The sequence below is a fragment of the Physcomitrium patens genome, chromosome 3 (genome assembly GCF_059467195.1).
Source record: "Physcomitrium patens ecotype Gransden chromosome 3, ASM5946719v1, whole genome shotgun sequence".
NCBI classification, from domain to species: domain Eukaryota; kingdom Viridiplantae; phylum Streptophyta; class Bryopsida; order Funariales; family Funariaceae; genus Physcomitrium; species Physcomitrium patens.
In genome coordinates this window covers 7,470,333-7,485,767 of record NC_143412.1, presented here as the reverse complement: position 1 = coordinate 7,485,767, position 15,435 = coordinate 7,470,333, and positions in this window count along the sequence as shown.

Genomic DNA, 15,435 nt, shown 5'->3' with positions numbered 1-15,435 from the left:
TTTAGCCACCTAAAAAAAAATTAGAAGCCTAGTCGATCTTAACAGCTAGCCGCGGCTCAACCGTTTAATCCATAGGGTTTGTGCATGTTTGTTATTTGGCAAACAATCATTGATCAATTAGATTTATGACATTTTAATATTTCATTTTTTGTATATATTATATTTTTCTATAGAATAGCCCGCTACGGATTTTCATTAGATGGCTAGCCGTTAGCTGAGCTGTACCTAAGTCTACAAAAATTCCTATTTATTTTTATATATATATATAAATTTGATAATAACTTGTGGAAAAGCTTCTTAAAAGCTTCATAAATATAGATTTGATTTTTAACATATCTCTAGATAATTGATAGGTTGAAAACTTCGCCATCAAGATAGCCATGGATTACACATATTGAATCCTTGTGATACAAGTTGGCCATGTAATACACATATAAAAAAATTACCGTACAAGTTAAAGAGATATTATATATCTAATAAAACATTGCTATGTAGCTTTTACTTAGATAATATAGATATATATATATATATATAAGCAAAAGTGATACCTTCTTCACTCTTATTAATTTCTTTCTTACTTATAATGTAGTTTCAAGAGTCTCTAGTTTTTTAGTCTTTGGCAATAGCCATTCTAGTTATTTCTTAAATAAAACTAACTTATAATCTTAATTGATATATTATTTTTAGATTTTATTTTACTATAATTTTTATCTTTTTTTGACCAATGTGATCTAATATTGGATAATTTAGAAGTTTTTTTTAGCAAAATTTTGATCTATATATAAATAATATGATATAATTTGTATTGCAAATAATAAGATTTATATTTTGCATCAAGACAATCAATTAGTAATGTTATATGCTTAACAATTTTGACATCTTATAATTGATATAAAGTAGATGATACTATACTCATAAATTAATTTTTTTTTACAAATCATTATTTGGAATAAAAGAATTGATATTCAACTTACTTAATCATCAAACATTGAGTCAAGCATTTGACTTTCTTGTGAAATGTGACAATCAGTTTTTTAAATTTTAATTTGAAAGACACACAAATTAATCTTAATGTTTCTATAATTTAATGGCAACATTGATATCTTTTCAATATATATATTTAAAAATAAAAAAACACATAAAATAGCACAATATGTTTTAAACCTCTGTCAAGGACAAGAACTCGATGAAAAAGTAATTCAGACAAGTAAGCCTTCATTCAAAGAAAGATAACAAAATATAAATAAACAAGTATATATATTGAAAGAGAAACTGGAATGGCTATTGCCAAAAGACAAAGAAACTAGAGACCCTTGAAACTAGACTGGAAGCAAGAAAGGAATTGACAAGAGTGAAGAAGGCTTCACTCTTGTCTCTATATATACTATCTAATTAGGGGCTACGTACAACGTTCTATAGGACCTCCAATATGTGTTGACTTTGTAGGACACATTCTTTGACTTACAAGGCAAGTTTTTTTTTGTGTGGGCTACATAGTTAGCTTGGTCTTCAAGCTAACAACATGTGTGGCACATGGCCAACTTGTTGACTACGTTTCTAATCCAAAAAGTCAATTAAAGACACCTATGAAGTCAAAGCAGTATCTATAAAGCTTCTAGGAAGCTTCCATATCAAATACTATAGAATTAACTTACTTTTACCTACTTTTACTTACTTCTATCTATTTGTATATGTAATTACTGGCTTACATGAGTATGGCCGTGACAACCTCTTATTAAGCAATAAAAGAATTAATATTATTTAAAAATATTTTATCTATATTATAAAAAATATAAGTACATTATTTAATATTATTCAAAAAAACAACTCAACTATAAAATAAAAAGCATAGTTCTCAACAAAAGAATATATTAAAAAACAACTTTGTCCAACTATGACAAAAATTGTGCAATTAAAATCTTATATAATACTTAATAAAGATTATATTTTCACTTTGAAATTCTCTTCCTATTTTATAATATATGTTTATTTATAATGTAAAAATCAAAAAGCCTCTATCTTATTAGATTCATAAGCATTAATTTTTTTTCTAGATGAAGAATTTTTAAAAAGACATAAAATATCCTTAATGAAGAAAATTAAGCTTGTTGTCAAGGACAAAGACTCGATGAGGGAAAATATACACCAAAAGGCTATCTCGATATAATAAGTCAAAATATAAACAAGTAGGTATATTAAAAGGAAACTGGAATGGCTATTGCCACAAGACAAGAAACTAAAGACTCTTGAACCTGGACTAGAAGCAAGAAAGGAGTTGACAAGAGTGAAGAAGCCTTCACTCTTGTCTCTATATATACTATCTAACTAGGGGCTACGTGGCGACGTTCTATAGGACCTCCAATATGTGTTGACTTTGTAGGACACATGCCTTGACTTACAAGGCAAGTTTTTCTACGTGTGGGCCACATAGTTAGCTTGATCTTCAAGCTAACAACATGTGTGGCACATGGCCAACTTGTTGACCACGTTTCTAATCCAAAAAGTCAATTAAAGACACCTATGAAGTCAAAGCAGCGTCTAGGAAGTTTCTAGGAAACTTCTATATTAAATATTATAGAATTAACTTACTTTTATCTACTTTTACTTACTTCTATCTATTTCTATATGTAATTATTAGCTTACATGATTATGGCCGTGACATTACCCCCCCTTCTAGAGATGAGTTCCACGAAGAGCGGTCATCATATGTTGAGGAAATCTATGATGCGACGAATTGTATTCGCCACATACTCTGATCTTTGTTCTCTTCGAAGATGATTGATAGGGCCTCTCAACCATCGGTAGTGTCCCATACCAGGGCGGGAAGACCACCCAGTTATTTGATCATTGTTGAGGCCTTCGTAACTTCCTTCGAATAGAATATTCGGAACACCATCAGGAGTTGTTCCTACCTCTAGCAAAATCACCAAACATCGAGAGTCCCTTCCCAAATCCTGATACCAAACGCGTTGTATCTCACCATCTGTTCAAAGAAGAACATGTCGTTCTTGAAGATCTTCATCTCGATTGCGTCGTCTTGAAGGTTGTGACAATCGTAATGTCTCGTCCGGCAGGTCAGCAAACGAAGGTTCTTGAGTTGAATCCGCTGGTTGTTGGCTCTCCATCTAATTAGCGTCACAAATGCAAAGAAGTTACAAACAAGGATAGGAAATTGAATGTTATCTTGCCTCAATCTTGTCTCTTTTATAAGAGAGATTTTCATCTTGGTTTTGATAGATGTCGTTGATGAAAAACTTTGACTTTAGCTGATGCATTTCCTAAATTCCTGGATGGCTCCCATGTGCGTTCACTAATATCATATCCACGCCAATGAACAAGATATTCCAGCTTATTTCGGCGCCGCCTTGAGTCTAATATCTCTTCCACCTCAAATTCTTCATTATTATCTACTTCTATAGGAGGCGGTGGCATTTGTCTTCTTCCTTGTATATCCACTGTCTTATATGGTTCAAGAAGAGACACGTGGAATACAGGATGGATCTTCATCGACTCCGGTAGATGTAACCGATATGCAACTGGGTTGATCTGTTCAGAAACAGAAAAGGGGCCAAGCCTACGATAGTCCAACTTGTCACAAGGTCGAGTAGTCTTGATATTGCGATGAAGTAGCCATACCTTATCACCCACGTTGATTTGTGGTTGCTACTTACGATATAGATTTGCGTTTACCTTTTGTCGTTCTTGAGCTTCCTTCAATTGCGTCTTCATTATTGCATGTAACTTTGACAACCGATTTGCCATATCTTCTGCTGCAGGATTGTCAACTTTTGAAAAATCAAAAGTATCAAGTCGTGGATGATAGCCATAATTGGCAAAGAAAGGTGTTTGTTGTGTGGAAAAATGTACCGTATTATTATAAGCAAACTCTGCCAATGGCAGAAGGGTTGTCCAATCATCTTGTTGGTAGTTGATAGTACACCTTAAATATTGCTCCAAGACTTGGTTTATGCGCTCTGTTTGTCCATCAGTTTGAGGATGGAAAGCCAAAGATAGCTTTATGTCCACTTTTAAAATCTTGAAAAGAGTCCTCCAAAATCTTGACACAAATTGAGTTCCCCTATCTGATATGATATCTTTAGGTAATCCATGATAGCGATAGATATTATCAATGAAAAGCTTAGCTGTTTCTTCACCTGTGATAGATTTTGTACATGGCACAAAATGTGCCATCTTGGTGAAACGATCTACTATCACAAATATAGAATCATAAGATCTTGAGCTTGAAAGATCTGTGATGAAATCCATAGAAACAGAAGACCATGGTTGTTCTGGTATAGGTAATGGCTGAAGAAGTCCGTAAGGTCGATGACGAGGAATTTTTGATCTTGAACAAATATCACATGATTGTACAAAGTCTTTGACTGACTTCCACATTTGTGGCCACCAAAAATCTCTTGATATGAGTTCCAAAGTCTTATTATATCCAAAGTGCCCTGCTGCTGGAAAGTCATGACGTGCTTGAAGAACACGTAAACGTGCTTCTCCTTCTGGAACATATAGGCGTCCTTCAAAATATAATAGATTATTCTTGAACTCGAACTTAGAAGGATCATGAGATTTGGAAGAATTATTCTCGATATCATAAACAAGAGGGTCTGAGGACATACTGGACTGGATTTGCTTGAGAAAAGTTGAATCAACAGTCAATGTTGATTTCATTGCTCGGAGATGAAATTGCTCCGGTTTCAAGAGGACCGTTCTTTGTTGCTCAAAAGCTGCATCTCCTTCTTTTGGTGCAAAATAAGAACGTCTAGATAGGGCATCAGACAAACCTTGTTGTTTTCTTGGCCGATAAGTGATAATGAACTCGAATCTTGACAAAGACATACTCCAACGAGCTTGACGACGATTCAACACGCGTGCTGACATGAAATACTCGAGGTTCTTGTGATCTGTATACACAGTGACTGGACTAGAAGCGCCTATTAGATAATGACGCCATTCTTGAAAAGAATCCACGATCGCAAGAAGTTCTTTATCGTGGATCTCATAATTGATCTCGACTGCTGAGAATTTTCTTGAATGAAAAGCTATCGGATGAAGTTTGTCATCTGTTCCCATTTGTGATAAAACTCCACCCAAGGCAAAATCTGATGCATTTGTTTCCATAAAAAATGCCTTGGAAAAATCAACACGATATAAGACTGGTGCAGAGACAAACGATGTCTTCAAGGCTTCAAATGCTGCTTCCACTTCTTGATTCCATTGGAATTTATCTTTACTAGTCAAGCGTGTAATTGGAGCTGCAACTCGTGAGAAATCTTTGATGAAGATCCGATAGTAATTGGCAAATCCCAAGAAACATTGGACATCTCTTACTGTCCTTGGAATCTTCCAATCCATGATTGTTTGGACTTTCTTAGAATCCATCATGAGACCATCATTTGAAATGATGTATCCTAAAAAGTCAACTTGAGTAGTGTGAAATACACACTTTTCCATCTTGGCGTACAATCCTGCATCTCTAAGTTTTTGTAATACTTGACGAACATGTATTTCATGTTCTTCGACGTTCTTAGAATAGATCAGGATATCGTCTAGATAGCAGACGACAAAATTGTCTAAGAATTCACGAAATACATCATTCATGAGATGTTGAAAAGCAGCTGGTGCATTCGTGAGTCCAAAGGGCATGACATTATATTCGAAATGTCCATACCTGGTTCGAAACGCAGTCTTCCATTCATCTCCTTCTTTGATCCGTACTAGATTATATGCTCCTCTTAGATCTATTTTTGTATAGATCTTAGCTTGATTCAACTGGTCAAGGAGTCCTGATATCAAAGGTAATGGATACCTGTTCTTGATTGTGATCTTGTTGAGTCCTCGATAATCAACACACATTCGTAAAGATCCATCTTTTTTCTTTACGAATAGAATTGGAGCTCCTGCTGGAGATTTTGAATGGCGTATGAAATTCTTCGCTAAATTCTCGTCAATATATGTCTTGAGTTTAGCCATCTCATCTTGCGATAAACTGTAAATTGGTCCAAATGGTGACTGAGTTCCTTTTTTGAGGTCGATTGAACAATCATATGGGCGATGCTCAGGAAGAATATCTGCATTCTTTTTCTCAAAAACGTCTTGATACTCCTGATATAGACTTGGAATGCCAATTGAAGTCTTTACGTTTTCAGAAATAGGTGCAGCATAAATAGCAAAAGTTGATCCTTCTTTTGCTGCGTGTATAAATGCTTTTGCACCTATTAGTACGGGTTTTACTATACTAGACTTATAATTTTTTACTTGGTTGGTAGAACTATTAATAACGCTTTGGAAAAAGTCAAGTTTACGCGAATTCCAATCTATTCGAGGGTTATATTTTTCTAGCCAGGATAAACCTAAAATAACTGGATTGGACGGGGATTTAATTATGTTAAAAGCTATGTAGCTATCATGACCGTCTATTGTTACTTTTATAGGATGAGTTTCATGAGTGACATCTCCAGAAGACAAGAGACGACCATCTATGACTTCTACATGTACTGGTTTAGGTTTCTGTACAAAGGGTATTTTACGACTTTTAACAAATTGTTCATCTAAAAAACATGTTGAGGCTCCCGAATCTAATAAAGCAAAGGCTTTGTAATTCTTAGGTCCTAAATATAAGTCTATTATAAAATAAGGAGAGGGTTCTGAGGAGAGGATAGGACCTTCATTAGGAATTGTACAAGGTTCCAGCTGCACGGTCCCTATTGTAGCTGGACGAATCCGTTTTCCGACATGTTGTCTTCTTTGACCGTCGTACCCCTCATTTTATAGTTGCGTCGTTTCTTTGGACAATGTTGAGCAGTGTGCTTAGGTTCTCCGCAATATAAACATAATCCTTCTTGACGACGACGAATCTTTTCTTGCTCAGTTAGGGGTTTAAAACGTATCGCGTCAATTTGCATGTCTTCTACTTCTGAATGTACGTTTGGCAAAGATGTTGATGTTGCCATTGAGTAATAACGTTGAGGTTCCCGTGAATGATTCTCGGATCGAAATTTGAAAAGTCGATTATCACATTTTATCGCAAAATCAATTGCTTGACTCAAAGTTTGAGGATCAAGTAAGTTGAGCATCAATTTCTTTACTTCCTATTGCAATCCATAAAGAAATTGAGTGATGAGTGCAGCATCATCCCACTTGATGTCAATTGTAAGTTGTCAAAATTGTGAAGCATATACTGTTACTGAGCGATTTCCTTGTCGCAGAATTCGGATCTTATTTGTTGCAACACGAGTTGCATCGTGTTCACCATACATAGATCGAAACTCCACCAAAAAAGCTTCCAAATTGTCCAATATTGGATTTTGTTGTTCAAGAAAAGACGAAAACCATGATAATGCAGAACCAGAAAGTAGAGTGCCAATAAACCTGACTTGTGATCCTGGAGTTGGATAGCTTTGCGGTTGAAGTTCAATTGCCAATTGTACTTGATTGATGAACCCTCGAAACTTTGATCTCGTACCATCAAATTTCTCAGGTAAGGCAATTCTTGGTTCTCTAGTGCTTATAGGGTGTTGTACAATTGGAGAAGGAACGTGATTTGTTGTAGATGTTGAAGCAGCTCCGATCATCTCTATATCTCCACTTTCTGCTATTCTTGTTCTTTCCTGTGTTGGTGAATTGAGTTGATGCATCGCAAGCATTAACTCCCTCATTTGCTCTTGCATTTGTGCCATTGCACTCTTCATTTCAACAAGCTCTGCCATAATGACACTAAGAAGAAAAATTTGTTTGATATTGCTCAAGACAAAAGAAAAGAAAGACTTGATAACAAAGAAGATACTAAAAACAATATCAGTTTAGAAGTGGGTAATCCGCAAACTTCTAATACGCTTATGTCTTGTCAAGAGAAAGGGGTAATCCACTCTTACTCAAGAAAAAACAAAGCTCTGATATTGTAAGTGTACTCTTGTGAATCTGTCAAGGACAAAGACTCGATGAGGGAAAATATACACCAAAAGGCTATCTCGATATAATAAGTCAAAATATAAACAAGTAGGTATATTAAAAGGAAACTGGAATGGCTATTGCCACAAGACAAGAAACTAAAGACTCTTGAACCTGGACTAGAAGCAAGAAAGGAGTTGACAAGAGTGAAGAAGCCTTCACTCTTGTCTCTATATATACTATCTAACTAGGGGCTACGTGGCGACGTTCTATAGGACCTCCAATATGTGTTGACTTTGTAGGACACATGCCTTGACTTACAAGGCAAGTTTTTCTACGTGTGGGCCACATAGTTAGCTTGATCTTCAAGCTAACAACATGTGTGGCACATGGCCAACTTGTTGACCACGTTTCTAATCCAAAAAGTCAATTAAAGACACCTATGAAGTCAAAGCAGCGTCTAGGAAGTTTCTAGGAAACTTCTATATTAAATATTATAGAATTAACTTACTTTTATCTACTTTTACTTACTTCTACCTATTTCTATATGTAATTATTAGCTTACATGATTATGGCCGTGACACTTGTGCATGTAGAAATTAAAGATGATTTTTTTTTTATCATTTAGAGATGTTATCTGTAAAATCCTTCCTACAAATGTAGCAACAAATGGTCATAATAGCTTATTGATGTTTAATGTTATAAAATCTCTTTTTAATCCAATCATTTTAAGTTTATTGTGACTAAAACTATAATCTTTAAATAGATTGGATTTCTTGTAGTCTTGACTTTTTCTAAAATATAACTAAGACTTTTTTTAATCAAATAAAAAGTCGTAAGTCTAATACAATTAAATTCTATAAGATGCAACAATTTTTATGCATGCTATAAAAAAATGTCACTTTTTTTTATTTAGGCCAAATCTATTAGTAGTAATAAAAAGATTTTAAGTGGCATTTAAAATTAAAATAAAGATTATCAAGGCAATTAAAAAAATACAAATATTTTTTTAGAGCATTATCTATATAATTGCTCAATTAATCTTCAAAAAAAAACTCAATTGCTATTTGGATCAATCTGTAGCTTATCACAAAATGAGTTGACTAAACTCAAAGAATATATTTTCATTAATGAGAAATTGGCCAAGAAATTTATATGTCATTCAAAATCTCTAATAAGAGCTTCTATCTTCCTTATGAAGAAAAAAAATGGATCATTATGTATGTATGTAGATTAATAAGATTACCATAAAAAAATAATTAATTTCTATCTTTGATATCAAATTAATTGATTAATTGAATTAAATTAATATCTATAATAAAAAAATAAAAAATAAAAATCTTTAATATATATAGTCTAGTATGCATTTTAAAAATAAATAAATAAAAGATTGTATTTTAAACTAGGTATAGGCATTTTAAATGAAATTTCATATTGTTTAGACTTACAAATGTGCTATTTAATTTTCAACATCTTTTGAATGATGTTTTTAAGAGTTTTTAGATGATTTTATTGTTTATTATCTTAATAACATTTAAATTTGCTCTAACTATATAGAAGAGTATAAATTTTATGTTTGTTGTGTATTATAAAAGCTTAAAGATCTAAAATTATAGGCTAAGATGGAAAAGTGTATATTTTACACAACTCAAGTTGACTTCTTAAAATATATCATTTTAAGTGATGGCCTTGTGATGGAGCTTAAGAAATTTTAGACTATCATGGATTAAAAGATTTTAAGAACAATAAGGAATGTCGAATGTATTTTGAGAGTTGTCACTTATTATTGGATTTTTATCAAAAAAATCTATCAAAATGTAAGTGTATTTATATGTTTGACTTAGAAAGACAAACTTGAATGGAATAAAGAAATTGAAGCAAAATATGAAGCTTTAAAGATAAATTTTACTTCTACACCAATTTAATGTTGCATTAACTTTTTCAAGACACTTTTTATGGAAACAAATCTATTGAATTTTATCTTGGATGTGGCATTGTCACACATAGAAATACATAAAAAAAATAAAATAAAATAAAATAAAAAAACTTAACTTAATAGATCTTTATTTAAGAAACTTTTTAGTAACAAAGATCAACTACAAGATCTATAATTAAGAGTTTTTTATAATTATAGATTTATTTCAAGGATAACATCATTAACTAAAAAATGCTTCTAGTATAGTGATTATTTATACAAGTAATAAGAACTTCAAATGTTAAAGATAGTTAAAAAATTTATACAATTATGTGATTATTAAAGATAAAAAATTCCTCATCATCAACCTTATAGACTTTTCCAAGCACTATATATATATATATGTATATATATATATATATATATATATATATATATATATATATCAAAATAATAATATTTTTCTATTTCTTTAGATTTTATCATAGATCTTTTAATCTTAAGTTCTTATGACTATATTTGAGATGGCAAATTGTTTCATCAAAATCGTACATTTTATACCATATAAAAATTCTATCAAAGATAAAGAAACAATTAAACTTTCCATTGATAATATTTATAACTATTATGGATTGCTAAAGAATATCATATTAAACAAAGAGACTTAATTTGTATCAAGATTTTGGAGACTTCTTTTTAAGATATTGAAGGTGGATATAAAATTGTCTTTGGTTTTTCATCCTCAAATTAATGGGAGAAAAAAAAAAAAAAAATAGTAAATCAAGCATTGAAGTAGTATTTAAGATGTGCCATCAATTACCATTAATATAATTGAAAAATTCTTTTATTATTAGTAAATTTTTTCTATAATAATATAATATATTTTTCTATGTATCAATCATTTTTTTATTCTAATTATGGTTAATATCAATTTTTTTTTAATTTTTAAAAATTTCTAATTATCCAACAAAAGTTTAGGTAAATTTTTTGTCAAAATTACATACAATAATAAAGTCTCAATTAAATAAAATTTAAGAATAATAAAAGATCAATACAAATTTTTATTTTAAGTAACAACATCAATTAAAAATTGGAAATAATATGTGGATATTTTTTTGTAATATTAAGTTTATTTATCCTTATGAAAAGTTATATTACCACAAACTTTGACCATTTTCTATTTGTTAATAAATTAATTTTGTTGCATATCAACTATACCTACTTAAGTCCATAAAGATTCATTATGAGCTTTACAGCAATCAAGATTTAATAAAAATTACATTCTATATTTTATCCTTATTTGTAATTTTTTTGTATTTATGGCTCCAAAAAAATGAAGAATCAGCAACCAACAAATTCAACTCAAGATCTATTTTTTGTTGAGTTATGGACAAGGCATTGAGATTGTCTTAACTTTCAAGACAATATTATAGAAATAAAAACCTTCAAGAATGATTTTTTTTTAAAAAATAGATTACAAAATATAATGCATTTAATATCACAATTTTGAAAAAAAATCTTCATGTTTGGAGATATTATTGGTGGTAAGAACCACTTTTTATGATCTTTCAAATTTTTTATTTAAATGAAGTTATAAAGACCTCAAAAATGATTAATTAACAATGTGGTCTTGTTGCCCTAATATGGAATAATATCAATGGCTAAGAAGACCTATCAACTACAATCAAATATTATATTCAAAGATTAGAGTATGTAGCAAATACAATTTGTTTATTCTTTGACATTGTCAACATGTGATCATTGCTTCTTATTGGACTTAATTTTAGAAAGGGAGTAATGTCAAAAATATTATTTATACTAGTTATTACCTAAATCAAAGAAATTAAATAGAAATAAATAAATATAATATATATTTAATAATATCTTGTAGAAAAGCTTCTTAAAAGCTTCATAAATATAGATTTGAATTTAAATGTATCTTGGATGATTGATAAGTTGAAAATTGGGCCAACAAGTTGGCCATATCTTCCACAAATTGACCACTTGTGGTACTTATATATAAAAAAACTTATCTTGTAAATTAAACATGTGGTTTATAAGTTAGACATGTGTCTTACAAATTGGATTTATATTGGAGGTCATATAAAACCCTCCCATATAGCTCTTAGTTAGATATTATATATAGAGGCAAGAGTAAGTCATTCCTCACTCATTTTCATTTCTTTCTTGCTTCTAGTCTAATTTCAAGAATTCTTAGTTTTTCAATCTCTGACTACAACCATTCCATGTTTTTTTTAAATATAAACACTTTTTTTTTCTTCTTTTTGTTTAGTCATCTCTTTTCAATATGCATCTCACTTGTTAATTTCCATTCTTTAAATTCTTGTCTTTAACAACAAAGAAGTATTTGGTCCAATAAGTAAAGTTATTAAAATATAGCTCAAGTCTCTTTCTTATAGATGGTTTTTATTAAAAACAAGTTTGTGGATGAAGAATTCTTTATATATGCATGTAATGCTTATCAAGACAATTTTTTTATTCTTTGCTTATTATTCATTGTAAATACTATTACAACCACTATTGACATATTTTTAAAAAAAAACTTTGTATGATGTTTCTACTCTCTTATGTTAATATATATATACATATATTTATTTATCTAATAGCTAAGCTATACTCACTTAGATTTCTTAATTATTACTATATAATTTATTATTTAAGATATAAAAAAAATATAATTATATATTTTTTTAAATAAAGACTTTTAATATTAAAGGTATCAATTGAACTTGCTATTAGTTATACAATAATTGGTTATATTTGCAAAATATATATTTCAAGGTTTTATTAGAGTTAAAACAGAATAATATTAAATTCTATTTGATGCTTATAAAAAAAAATCTTACACAATATTACAACATGCAAGGTACATAATGTAATTGAAGCTTTTATAAACTTTGATTGTATTGCCAACGTGGTTGTATGTACCAATATGGTGTATAATTTATTCAAAGCAATTGAATTGTATGTAATGCTAAAGACCAATAAGTTTTTATTATTACATAATTACTATTAAATGTAAATAAACTTTGCCATTCAATACAAATATTAGATTGTTGAAGATTAGTAGAAATTTGTGTAGTCCAAAAAACCATGATTAATTGATTGAGATTAGATAGGCAGACTTAGTATTAGAAGCAAAAGAAAGAAGTATCATCAAGTTGTACTTATCAAGAAATTGTAAAATATGATGGTGGTTTGTTCATAGTCTAGGATTGTTTGATTGCCTAGGGCATAGATTATTTCACCAAGATTAAAAAAAAATATAGATGTAAACTTATATTTTTAGAATCTATGCAAAGAACTAATAGAGATTTTTAGATGTAATAACATAAGTATCAATGATATAATTCTTTGATAAGACAAAAACCAAAAATCCACTTTTAAAAGACAAAGTATTTTGAGGAAGTTAACATGCAATTTTTGCAATTTGCAATACTATCTCTATACATCAATTCAATAGAAAATTTGAATGAGCATCTCAAATATTATTTGAATATTCAATCATTGCTACTATTTAAGATATTGGAATTATAGATAAAAAATAAAAATAAAAAGGTGAGAAAAAATCAATAAAGATAATATTTTCAACCTTATATATAAGATGCCACATTATATAGATGCAACTTAGAAGGCTAAAGAAAGGCCAACAAAGTATTGACTTACTAATCAAAAAAGTGTTTCAATGTCCTTCGTATATATATTGTCTTATTATTCTATGGTAATGCAATCAATTGCTTTGATTTTTGCATTGGATATAAATGTAATAGTATTTAGTTTACCATTTAAGTAGCAAGTTGTTTGGAATTATAAATAGGTTGCAACAAGATAAGAAATAAGGCAAGAACAAACACTAGATATTTTTTTTAAGTCACTGTAGATTATGGTGGTGATGATGCATTGTTCTTCATTATTTTGGTTTTTTTAGAATAAGAATATAAAATTATTACGTTAAGGTGATTATGATCGAATTTCTATTTAGTAAATTTAAAATTTAGTTACAAATAATTTTTATTTAATTTTAAAATAACTTGATGCTCATCTTCTTATATTTTTTAAATTGGTGGTAGTTGTCTTATTTTTAGTACTATAATACAATTTTCATCTCTCTTTTAACTATTAATATAAAAAAATCCTACCTAGATTGTTCTTAGAATTACAATAAGTTTTGTTGTGACTTTCTTATATAAAAATATTATATATATATATATATATATATATATATATATATATATATATATATATATATATATATATATATATATATATATTTTAAAATATATATATTAAAATTATTATATATATTTTGATTCTAATTCTTATACCAAAAATAAAATTTTCATTTTTCATTATAAAAATAAAATTTAAATATATATTTATTTTTTTAATTAAAAAAATAATTTCTATTATTAATATTTCATAACTTAACAAAAAATATTTGACTTATATTTGAAAAAAAAATACTAAGAATTTCTAAAATAATCTAAATTTCTATAATATAATAATATACTTGTGGTAGTATTTGAGTCTGGTTTAATAAGAATTTTTTTATCATAAACAAATTGGTAATGTTTAAAGGTTTAATCAAATATGTTATTTAAAATAAATGAAAAATATATAATTATAATTATAATTATAATAATAAATCATTTATATTTTATAATTTATGCATATACATATATATATTTATAATATATTTTATATTATTTTTAATTTTTAAGATTTACTCAAATTTATTTCTTATACAGCACTAATTATATTGTATAAAATTATAAAATCCTCGTGTTATTGTTTTATTGATATTATGCTAAATTAATCCATGTAAACTTTGTAAAAGATATTTATTTAATTACTAAAATATTATTTTCAATTGGTCTTAACTACTAATCATAAACTTTGTAAACATAGTATCTATGTAGTTTTAAAGTGGTTTATTTGAAATTAATTTTAAGATTAGTTTTAGAATACCTGTAATATTTTTATTATACTGATAAATTATAAATATAAATTACTTATAGGTCTTATTTTCAATCAAATTAATATATAATAATATAAGTTACTTATAGATCTTATTTTCAATCAAAGACATCTTGTAGTATTATTTTTATATAAAAAAATATTTATATTATATCATAAGATTTCTATAAGATATTTATAGAGTAAAATGCTTGTACCAAAGATATTTGACTTAGTATACTTTAGCTTTGTAAAGATAAATAAGAATTGCTCAAGATATTATTGTAATAATTACATTTAGTTGGTTTTTATTTTAAAGTAGAAAGTTTGATAATAAGTTGAAGCTATTTAGGGATTGGACTTAACATCTATTAATAAAAACACTTATGCCTTGTGTACTCTTTTTTATACCTTTATTCATGTCTTATATTTTGAAGACTTAGTCATAAATAATATTTATTGATCCAGGAGGGAATAGCACGAGATAGCAACTGATTTAACCGATAGATGCATAACTTGGCAGAAAGATTGAAGGTGTAAATGAGTCCAAAAGCTATATCAATGTTTGGTTCTGCAAGAATGCATGCTTGAATAATCAATGGAACTCAATGATGTCTGGCTTGGTGAATAGACGACAATAGTAC